Genomic DNA, 12091 nt, shown 5'->3' with positions numbered 1-12091 from the left:
AATTTAAACGGATGGAGTTAACCAGTAATCCAGGCATGGGCTGATGGAAGAGAGAAGACAAGCAGCACCGAAGTAACTGGTACTCCCTTCAGGGGACCCTGTTGCCGCCACACTAAGATGCCAGGTGAAGGTCAGAAGAGCATCCTCACAGGGTGATTTAACAGCTCAACCAGGAAATTAGACCTGATTTTCCGCTTCAAAAATAAAAGATGGTAAACCTCAGTAAATGGATAAAACAACTAACTGCAGCAATTGTTCTAATCTGGCCAATGATTCATCTTAGATGTGATGAAACCCAACTGAAGCTTAGAGAGCACTTGTCTTGAAGGGAAAAATAACATAAAACCTCCTTTTCCCCTCACCTTTTAGAAAAAAAAAAAAAGAGAAAAAGAGAAAAGGCAGAGAGTGTAGAGATAAAGGCAAACTTCCCAAAACTCCCTGTCATTTGGATGTGGTGTGGTACTTCAGCATACGGTACACAGAAACACAGACAAACATTCTCCCTTTATAAAGCCAACCATTTAAAAGTTTATTCAGATTTTCTTAGCCTTTTGCTACCTGCTACATACAAACCAAGCTCACAGTGCTAAGGACAGCAATGCTGTTGAGGCATCTTTTATCTTGGGTACTATATACAGTAACTCCTGGAGTCAGTAGAAACAGATTTTGGATGACATAAATAAGGCACTTGGGGAAAATAATTAATACACCATATTTCAGGTGAATCCCTCATACTTCAGGGCAAGCTTTTTTCACCTCAGTTGATCTCAGTTCAAAGCTCTGTCCCTCCTTTAGAGATTTAAGCATAGCGCGAGCATCCCAGACCACAAGCTAGCAACTACTATTAAATCTCCAGTGAAAACACCACCAGACCACTGCATAAACATTTGCGAAGAGCTTGCCGAGCACTTCTCTAAATAAGCACAGCGCAGGTGTAAAATCGAAGAGAGCTCTGTCTCCCGAACGGGTTTGTGTTTGGTGAAGGACCGGAGCAAGCCCTCCTGGACACTACCACCCAGGTCAACCTCCTGATGGCCACAGCTCTGTAGCTCAGTTCATCCAGCTGTAAAGTGGGTAGAAACCCTAATTAACAGACTGGAAGTAATGCTAATTTAATCTCCATAAATCATCCTGTAAAGCCCGATTAAAGGCTATATATATAAAAATGCAAAAATTAATTATAAATTTGCAAAAAGAAAACATACCAGAATGTTAGCATATATTCCAGACTCTCTTTTAACAGCATTAATTCCACCTTCATATCAGCTGTTTCAGATTTTTAGGCTACACTAAATGCCATTGAAAGTACATTTGTGATCCCTATCCTCATCCTAAATCCTGAAGCGCAGCACAAGGCTACTTGACCACACGTCTTCTCACCTGAAGATTTCTGCCGGCCTCTGCACCTGAACATCTGCCAGCAGAAAGAAGGGACTCTTCATCCACAGGGCAGCAGAAAATTCAAAACTCTGGCTTGCAAAGGTGTAGCAAAGCACAAATCACAGCTCTGGACCCATCCATGGAGCCAAACCGCTTTTTACCACCACGACAGCGACCAGGATTCGAGGATTGCCCTTTCCCAAAAGAAGCGGAGTCCAATGAAGATGAAATGAAACCAAATTCTTTTCATAGTTTAATCGCCACAGTTGCCGGGGGACGAGTCTCTGGAAAGACCTCCTGCGCTGGATAATTATGTACCTCTATCTCAATGTTTGGAACACAGCCCCAGCATGCTTTTTGGCCTCCACAATTCTGGCTTCCTGACTACAATACCATAATCCCTCCTGGAGTCTCAGACTCAGTGAAAGCCACACGTAGTGTTTATTTTTCCCCTTGAAAGGGAACTCTGTCTCTCTTCTCAGCCTACACTTTGGGGAGGAGTTGTCAGCCTCCAATGATTGATGGCTCTCCTTGCCACTCGCTCATCAAGTCAATTTTCACCTCGTCACATACCTGCCCAAATTTCTTTGCCAAACTGACAAGCATGGGAAAGCAGACTGGTTTGGGAGCCCAACCAAATTCCTCCAAGCTGTACTTCAGTTTAAACACACTCACACACACAAACAAGTAGTACTTGTTCAGCAGTGGCATTAATTAAATTCAATGCTCAGTGTTCTTTTTAATCTACTTCCATTGTTGTTTATAAGATGTTTATCACTCCCCAGGGAGAGTACAATTTGTAGAGTATGTTAACCAAATCAATACATTGCTCGTTGTATAACTCTTTCAGCATCTTTCTCTATTAGGCAGGGAACGGCAAAATCTGAATGAAATATGGATCTTCCCCTCACAAAGAAATCTCAAGCACCCGAAAAGCCCAGTAGCTTCATCAGAAAAACCCAGGTACGTGAAGCTTTAAAGGTAACAACAGCTTTGTATACACATACACGCACACAAATGTATATATGTCTATAAATATATACACACACACATATATATCTAACAAGACTCTTCATCATAGTTCCATCTCCAAGCAAATCTGAGCATCACAGCTATTGAACATTAATTCTGGAAGACTAATGGGAACCGGCTGGCAGCTTCAGTACTTTTTCATTGTTTGAACTTCTTTCATTTGCTTTCCAGGACTATCCTGTTTTTCTCAAGTCTTTTGCCACTAAGAGATCAGGGGGGGAAGGAAAAAAAAAAAAAAAATCTGCATTTTAATTGACATTCCAGAGAGAGAGAGAGAAGTCCAGAGGCTGCTGATTGCTGTCTATTCAGCCCAAACAGGCTTTTCAGATGAAAATGAGTAAAGGCTAGTGGAAGATTTACAGGGATTTGGTACAAAGGAGACAATGAAGTTTTAAATGTTGATAGCGTTTCACACCAAACGCATAATGGGTCCCTGTTTGAACGGGCCGTTTTGCATTTAAATATATATTTCATTGAGGGTTTCTTTCCCCCCCCCCCCTTATCTCAGACGGGGGCAGTTACGGACCGCCGGCCCCTCTCCCCCGAGCACCGGCGGCGGGCACGGCGGGGGAGGACCTCCCGCTCCTCGGTTGCGCCGGGCTCCGGGCGGCCCGTCGAGGCGGTGCCGGCCTCCGAACCGGGGGCTTGCTCCCCCGAGGCTGAGCCTCTCTTTCTCATCCCCCGCTGACCGTCCCGCTGTCACCGCTGGGAACCGTCCCCAAAGACACCCGTGCATGCAACGGCCGGGAGAGGGAGAACCGGCACGGACCCGGCGGGCAGCGGCGTCGCTCGGGCTTTTCCCCTTCGCGCCGCAGGGGCGATCAAGTGACAGAAGGACCGACCCGCAGCCCCGCCGGGGAGCAGCGGGGGGAAACGGAGCCCCGCACCGCCCCGCCGCATCCCGCCCCGGGGGCTGCCCGAGACCCCGCACCGGCACAGCCCGCCCCGGTGCCGGCGTGCACCAGGTGCGAGGCCCCGAGCCGGAGCGCTGCAGCGGGCGCCGGGGAAGCGCCCCGACTCCCAGCCCTTCGCCACCTTGCAACCGCCTCGCTTTTTAGGGGCTGCACCTTCCCTCCGCCCCGCTCCCCCGGCCGGCCCGGCCCGGTGCCATTACCTGCAGCGAGAAAGCTCCGCGGGAAGGGTCCGCTCCCTCGCAAGAGGCGGGCTGAGGCGCGGGGCCGAGCAGCGGCTCCCCGGGACGGGGAGAAACTCCTCCGCGGCCGCCGTCACTCCGCAGGCAGCCCCGGCGGGGCCGGCTGGCAAGCCCGCAGCGGCGCAGCGGGGCGCATCCCCCGCGGGACGCGGCTGGGGGAGGCAGGAGGGAGGCGAGGCGAGGCAGGAGCCGGCCCGGCGTCCCGTCCCGTCCCCTCGCTCGGCTGTAGCGGCTACCGCTTCAGAGGGGCGAGCCCGCCGTGCCCGGCGCCAGCAGCCTCCTCCCCCGCGCGGGCATCGCCGAGCAGAGCGCCGCGGGTCCCGCTCCGCTCCATCCAGCCGCCCTCCCCGAGCCGCCGCAGCTTTGTCAAGCCGACAACCCCCCTCGGGTGGGTGGTGGTGGTGGTTTGGTGTGGGGTTTTTTTTTTTTTTTTTTTTCCCTCCCCCCTCCTCTCCCTGTCTCTCCGCGTACTCCTCCGGCTCCCTTCCTCCCTCCCCTGGTCACTCCCCCCGTTGCAACCCGAGCCGTTTCCTGGACGGCGCTGCTCGGCTCTGCCAATCGCGGCGGCCGCGGCGCGGAGCCCCTTCCCCCGCCGCCCGGCTCGGCCCGGCCCGGCCCGGCGCGGTACGGTACGGTGAGCCTCCTGCCCCGCTCCCGCGGAAGGGCTGCGCTCAGCCGCCACCCCAGCCGGGGGTCGGGGCTGCTTCCCCGGCGGGGACGTGGAGGAGTGGTTCAGCAGAAGCGAAGCGGTGAGGTGGCCGCTAAAGAAGCAGCGTTAAAGAAGGGGGCAAGAGGGGAGCAGGAGTCCGGCCCCTGCGTCCCGGGGGAGCGGGGAAGCGCATCCCGCGGCGGTCACAGGGCTGGAGGGGGAGGAATCCCGCGCAGCTCCGCTGGGGTTGCTCCACTAAAAGTTTTCCAACGGGTTGGAAAGGAAAGATGGGGAGCGCGGCGTGTCCCATCGGGCGGTTTGGTTTGGGCCTGGCCCATGGCACGGCCAACCCGGCTTGGTGGCTCCCTGGGCCCAGGTGGTTCCCCCCACGCAGCCGGGTGATGCAGGGCGGCATCTAAATCCTCACACAGAAACGGTACCAGCACAACAACTTTCCCCGAAAACCTCTCCAGAAGTTTTTTTGGCTCAGAAGCCGTGGCTGGCCTGTGGCCCGTTCCAGCTAGAGAGGAGGTTTGGATAACGCCCACTCAAAAAAATCACCCTCAGTTTAGGAGCCTTTCAGTGCAAAGCCTGATTTCAACTGCCCTGTGAATTTGTCTGACCTTTAATAATTGTATGTGTGGTGCCCAGAGAGGGAAAGTTGTCAAACAACAGTTCTGCAAACATCATTTGCCTGGACACACAGATTTAGAACTGCATAATACCAGTATTCAAAATTCAGTATAACTTAACCTGATACTTGCTTAATAAAACATTTGCTTTAGCTACCATTAACTAAAAGGTTGCTAATATAGAGTCCATGTAACGCTTGCTTTGTAGAATCAGCTTGACAACAAAATCAATAAGTGGTGGTTGCCTCAAATTAAATCAGTGTTGATCAATTTAATGTTGCTTTATTTAAGCATAGCCCTACTGTACATTTTATATGTTGTGTGCAATACCGATCAAGGGGATTTTCAAGGACTGTGTCCGCACAGCATAGTGTAACTCTCTATTTACATACTTTCAGACACCGAAAACTTGAAAACAAGTTTTCTGTAGAATATGTACTTACCTCCCAGAATACTTTCCCACCATCACCAGCAGTAATGCAGGCTTTATGAGGGACGGCAGGCAAATTTGTAATTGATTAGAAACACAGGTTTAATTTTTTTTTTGTTCCTAAAGCAACAGACATCTGAATGTTCTAATTGAGAAGCTGAGATGTCACAGTCAAGATCCAATTTTCCCAGCTCCGGGCATGTCCATCGCCCATTGAAAACATTGTTAACGCATTCTCACATAAATTATTGTCTGGCACAGGAAGCTGCAATACCTTTCCCCATTCATCGATATTTTTGCATACTCTGAAAGAAAAGGAAGCATTCCACTAAAAATGACAAATCAGAACACCTATTTCCAACGTCTGGAAGCACTTGTCAGAATTTATTCTTTTTCAGGATGAAAAGATAGCAGTCTATCAATAGCAGCCTTTTCTCTCAAATGAGCCACATTCTCCTAAAGTGGCCCACAACAGCCCGACTCCTCAATCTGAGAAAAGCAGAAGCATGTTTGGAATTAAAAGGGGGGGGGGGATCAATTCTGTCATCATATTTAGGCTTCAAGAGATCTCAGTGGGCCCAGGGAGCCTTTCATAGCAGTTAGGCTGCTGAATGAGAGCATAATCTCTTTACAGTTTTTTCCTCCTCCTCTCAAAGTGGCTGGGATCTTTTCTGTGGGCCCTCCTGCACGTGAATGGTGTGGCTAATAAGCCTATTAATGAGGTTCCACAGCGGAGTGTGAATAGGTAAATAAGCCCCAATCTGTTGAGGTTCAGGAGCAAGGGCAGTAAAGCCATCATGAACTAAAGGTGACAGTTTGAACTGAAATAGGAACAACAGCTCCAGGTTTCAAGCGAAAGAATAGACAGACAAGGCACGCATTCAGGCTCCTTCTACCCCCTACTGAGTCCTATTTTCTTTCCCATTCTTCCTCCTTTATAAAATGTCTTGAGTAGTCACCCATTTTTTCAAAAGCTCTTGAGACGTCCTTTTTCATCCTGGCAATGATACATCAATAGGGAGGAAGGAAAATGAGGACACCAATGCTCCTTTGCACCCGCACGTTTCAAAAGCAGGAACAGTGCTGTCCCCCCTCGCATATGGAAGCGGGGGAGGAGAAAGAAAGTTAAATTGAATCTTTCAGCCCTGCCAGCTCTTTGTCACCGCTGTCAGCTGGACCCTGGTCCCCCCTCCGCACGCAGGCAGGGATACAGTTAATGTTCAACAGGGGCAGGGTGCAAGCCAGGGGCTCCAACTGCAGGGAAGGCACAGCTGGGCTCAGCCAAATCTCTGCCAGAGGCAGAGGTGAGGAGATGAATTCCTTTCCACCTGGCATCTCTTTTACCTGGCAGGGTAAGGTGAAGATGTGCCTGACTTCAGGCTGCTCCTGGGCTGGATCCACGAGAGCCCAACTCAAGGGCTTCTAGGGATGAAGGTAGAAGGTTAAGCAGAAGACAAAGAGCTTGTGTCTACGGAGAGATGAGGTGAGACAGGCAACCAATGCCTTCGAGTAATGTGGGAAAAGTCACCTTAGAAAAAAACATAACGCAGAGCTCCTGAGCAGTCCTCAGTTCTAATCCTTACAGAGTCTCTGACATTTCTTTTAAGTGCTGGAGATATTAGTGTAGTCAGGGCTCCACAGAAACCAGCTCCTCCGTGGGAGCCCAGCGAGGAACAAGCGCCAGCTCCCGCCACATTGCAGACAGATGGCACGGGAGGCCACGGGTACCTGAGGGAAGCAAATTCTCCAGTACTGGTCTATTCTCCAGGTGCTGGACCTGCTAACGTGTCACATTTCCATCTATCTGATGAAAACAGGAATATAATACAGAAAATAAATTAAAAAAAAAAAAAGAACAAAACCCACACATTAAAGTTTTAGAGAACTATGGGGAGAGAACGTCTAGATCCTAATTCAGCCATGCACTTCACTGAGGGTTTAGCTTCTCCATGGAAGACAACGGGAAGCAACATTTTTTCCCTGTTATTCAAGCTGTCCTGTCCAAAATTTTTGCTTGACCATGCTGGATAAAATTAAATACTTGCCCAAGATTTAATTCTTTTAAGTTCATCTAAAGCTAAGTGCCTAAACCCAAACTCTGGCAGCTAAAATGTTTACCTGGTTTCCAAAGTATTTATGGCTCCCTTTCCTGGCAGCTTTGAACGTTTTTTTAGGGTGCCAAAGAAGCAAATCATAGGAACCCACTTCTGAAAATCTTTTTCTTTTCAAAGATAGGCAAAATTGCTCTATGTATTTGTCAGTGTCTTAGGGGAAAGTCACTTCATATTCATATAAATGCGAGCCCTTTCTAACATAAAAACTGCTACTGAGAGACTTCCATCACTAGTCCTCACCATGTATTACTTCAAGATGCTGCTAAACTGAAAAATTGAGATAAGAATTTCTTTATTTTAATACCAGTAGATCCAATAATTATCCATAAAATTGTGAAGCAGATGGGCTACCAAGTTCTTTTGCAGCAAAATGTATATGTGGGGGGAGCGGGGGGGGGGGGGGTGCCGCAGTTCCCAGCCCATAAAGGGATAGTTTTACTGACTGTTTATCAACAAAAAAACCTCATTTTGTTTAAGCTACAGAATGTGGCAAATTAATTACTTTTGCCTATCAATTTTTGATCTCTCTCTGCATTATGCACAGGAGAATCTTCTAAGAGATACTTCTTCAGGCAGTAAGGCCAAGTAGTTGGAAAAAAGAGATTATTTTCACTACTATCGTGTCAATGTCTTGTAATGGCATTTTGAGTAGCAACACTCCCTCCAGACTGTTATGCCTTGTAGCCATGTAACCTTTCTGGTACTCCTCTCATTTTGTGCATCTTAAGGAAAAGATTCAAAATATATTTGTTTTTATTATTACACTGTTGGACGATATATTTAAACAGGAAATGTGGTGTGTTATGAGCTGGGTATTACACTGGGATACTGGACATTTGATGCTTTCTGCCCTTCTGCATCGGCTTTCCTACACAGTCCTGGGAAAGGCACTTAATTTGTCTGTGTCCAAGCTCTCCAGCTATGAAATGAGAATAATAGATGCTTCCTGTCTCCCACCCTTTATCCAGTTCATCTATTTAGATGGTAAGCTCCTCATTTCTGACCATGTTTTTATGCATGGCTTAGAACAATAGGACACTGATCTCAGCTGGAACCTCCAGGCACTTCCATAATGCAAATATTGAATACTAAATAATCAAAATCCTCAATTTATTATGTATTCTCTCATAAAGAATTTGTCACACGCTGTCCTGATAGAGCACCTCTGGCTCTTGGGGAATAGTATCTTTTCTAAAGGAGTGAAAAGCAGCGTCCATTGGAGAATATCTTTTAATAGTGAGCTCCCCTAAAGCAGGCCTCAGAGAAACCATGTGAATAAACCCCTTTTCAGTGCCGAGCAGGGCACAGCAAGACAGAGCCAGACTTATAAAAATGAGAAGACAAAGGCTGCAAAGACAATTTGTCTTTCTGTTACAGATCTTGGATATATTTGGCTTGTTGGCCCATGCACTTCTTATTTCTGTTTCCAGTTGATCAATACACACTGGTTTGTTTTACTGAAGCTCTGTTGTCTAACTAGACCAACTGGAGGTTGTGGCAGCTTCCCCTGTGATGTTGCATCAGATCAGATTCTTCTCTGGTGACACCACAGGGTTCAGCAAGCGTGCTCTTACTTTCAGGCACAACCTCAGAGCAGAAGGTGTGAAGTCGGGCTTACACCTGGGTTTGTGTTACAGTTTAAACCCTGGAAGGGGCAGAAAACTATGTGGCAGGGATCCACAATATAGGCACTCTGTGCTTTCTGGGCAGTGTCCTGTGACCCATCCGTCCCAGACCACCGAATCCCTGCAGACCCCTTCTGCTTCCCACATCCTTCACTGCCGTGCCAAGCTCCGCGTTTCCAGTTCACTCTCTCAGAGGCCCAGCTGCAGACACCAACAGGCACAGTCACTCTGTAGCAGTTCAAAAAAATAAAATAAAAGTCATTTTTTTACTTTCCACAACCCTGGGTAATAAAGCACTAAATGCCTACAACTATTTCCCTGCCTCATTCTTCTCATCCCTCAAACATCTTTAAGTCAGCATTCCCCAAGCAGTTCATATTCTTTCTTCTCGCCCCGTCCTTTGCACATAATTTCACTTCTCTATCTCCCACCATAGTTTTCAGAGGAATTTGCTTCTTCCTGTGTCTCTCTCTCAGTGAAAGCCGTGTCTTTTATCAGCTCCAGTCCCCACTGTAAGATGACCTCCTCCTCCACTTTGCCAGGTGATTAAGGTACCCACAATTTCACTTGAGAAGCTGAATTGCCTTGGAGAGAAGCCAGTGACCTGCCCAAGAAAGCCTCCATGTAAACAGAGATGCATCGAGGTTTAACAGCCCTCAGTTGTTAACTCTGTAACCTCATTCACAAGCTGCAGTCCAAAAAATGGGATGAAAAGGTAATGGTCAGGCAGGTAAAGCCCAAACACAAATAGGGGTTTGCTATTTGATACAGGCACGTGGAGTTCCTTAAACAAAAGTCATAGGTTTTACCGTAGAAAGGTTTCCCAAGTCACCACACAGACCCAAACCGTCCTCTTTCCCTGCTCACACAGACCCGGAACACACTTCTCTCCTTCATTGTTTTGTATTTTAAAGGGAGGGTTACAGGAAGCTCAGTTTGCATGAAATCTAGACTTGCATTACTGAATATTTATACGCATATCAATGAATATTCATATACGTATGAATATACAGCAGTATTACAGGGCTTGAAGAGAAGGCCTGCTTTTGATTTAGATGGCCAAGTTGAGGTCCTAAAGATCCTTTCCATCTCTTAAGGGATAGCAAAGGTTGATTGCTGGATGAGAAAAACCCAATAACAATCGTGCAGCTCTTCTGATGCCAACTGAGCAGAGAAACAGATACTGCCAGAGACTCCCAGGGCTGCTGAACGCAATGGATCAGGAAATGTTTTGCATTGTGGATACAAGTAAGGAGGCCAGAAACTTGATTACAGGGGAGACTTAGTTAAATATTCACTGGGATTCATTATGTGAAAACCACTAGAAAGGAACATGTTTCTACAGGAAGGATAGGGCTGTTTTATTCTTGCTTCTGTTGTAAAGTGCTACTGATGGCTGCGTACACCAGCTACCGTCCTCTAGTGGGAGGAATATAGCAGGTCTGTGTGGATGTGCAGAAACACTTTTGCTGGTTGTTAATGTTAGCTAGAGGTAGCGCTCCTTTAATTTGCCAAGGAGAGTCTTGTAGAGCCAACAGGACTTGATTATCTGACCACCTTGCATTTGATGAGCAGGTAACATGAGTGTTTTGGCAAGAGGAATTTATAAACAAGGTTTATAAAGTCTTAGAGCTGTCACTCGTTCAGTCTGAAATAATCGTGGGTGCAAAGACTGAGAGCAAGCTGCACAAAAGCTTGGAGACTGAGAAAACCGCACGGTGCTCTCAGTCGAGCCCCGCCATGGAAAAGGTGATGGCTGGGTCCCAGATCACACATCCCAGCCAGCATCAATTTGACCAGATGGTGGTGAAGCAGGCACACTGCTTATCCCACCTTAGAGCGCACGCTTTCCCCTCGGCTGTGAAGTGTTGAGTGAGCACCGAGCGCTCGGGGACCTTGCTTGGCGCTGCCTTCCAGCTGGCTGTGCACAACAAGGAGTAGTGCTTCCTGGCCCCGGCCCTCGGCTGTTTGGGAAGATCAGGTCCTAAGAGCATAAACACAGGCAAAAAAAAAAGCAAAACATCCCAGCAGATCCCCCACGATGCTTCCTGTGAGGAAGCGGCATGTGCGGGAGGACTGGGGTGGCCTGCCGTGCTGTCCCCTGTCCCGCACAGCGCTCCTCGCCCTGGGCACAGACAGGCAGCCCTGGCTCCCGGCTGGGGACCTGCAGGACCCTGTCCCACGGGCGTCCCCCATGGGGGGGGGCTCGCAAGAGATGGCCTCTCACAGATCATCTCCTCTCCCCACCTCCCGGGCTGGATGGGTCCCAAAATGTTGCATGTCTTTTGAAAAGGGCTGTAATGATGATCAGTGACAGACGATAGATCTCCCAAAAGAAGCTTTTTAAACGGGGCTCTGATTTTTACTGGCATATTCCGCCTCATTACATGCAAATAAGAGCAACTCAGTACTGAATCTGAAAGCAACAAGTTTCATTTTTGCCACAGAGAATGAGAAAAGTGTAGTAAGGAGTCAGGAACTGGAGAAACATTGAACCCTCGGTTACAGAAAGCATTAGCACTTTTCGCGGTATGCAAAGGGTGAAATACCGTGTTGGCCAGCAAGGTAGCTCTACGTTAAAAACATACAAGGCAGTTTCTCTCCTGTAAATTTTATTCCCTGAAGCCTTACATTCAGCAATCTACTTTCGGGGGGGGGGGGGGGGGGGGGGGGGGGGGGGGGGGGGGGGGGGGGAAGGAATCGTCAGTCCCACCCTGCTCAGCGTGTGGCAACAGGCTCCCAGTTAAATTCTGGAAAACAGAGAAGCTGAAACATTTTAAACAGAAACTACTGTGATCTCCAGCGTACAACCAAGAGGGAGTGGGGGGGAAAGCAAAAGGTGAAAAATTGAGCTAAAAGCAAAGGAGCTGCATTTGTAATTGTGCCCAACAGGAAAAACATCGTTTACAGATAAGAAATAACACTGTTTAACCCTGTCTCCACAAACAAACAGGCAGCAGTAACTACAAGTGATCCGTCTCCTCCCGTGCCGCAGTGGGGCCCAGGGGTCAGCGGGTCCCCTGGGACAGGGAGAGGCAGAAGAAGGGATGAAAGGGAAAAGAAGCTGAAGGAGGGA

General features: G+C 48.3%; 1 protein-coding gene across 2 annotated transcripts in view; it reads right to left on the bottom strand.

Moving 5' to 3' along the window:
• Nucleotides 1-3559, bottom strand: part of FGFR2 (fibroblast growth factor receptor 2) — an 86864-nt gene extending 83305 nt beyond the window's left edge. For both annotated transcript variants that reach the window (XM_050898661.1, XM_050898662.1), the window contains exon 1: nt 3527-3559. The gene's annotated coding sequence lies outside the window, so the exon portion shown is untranslated. The remainder of the gene's footprint in view (nt 1-3526) is intronic.
• Between the last annotated feature and the right edge of the window lie 8532 nt (nt 3560-12091).

Source organism: Gymnogyps californianus, chromosome 6, assembly GCF_018139145.2.
Source record: "Gymnogyps californianus isolate 813 chromosome 6, ASM1813914v2, whole genome shotgun sequence".
NCBI classification, from domain to species: domain Eukaryota; kingdom Metazoa; phylum Chordata; class Aves; order Accipitriformes; family Cathartidae; genus Gymnogyps; species Gymnogyps californianus.
This window is presented reverse-complemented; position numbering and strand designations above follow the sequence as displayed.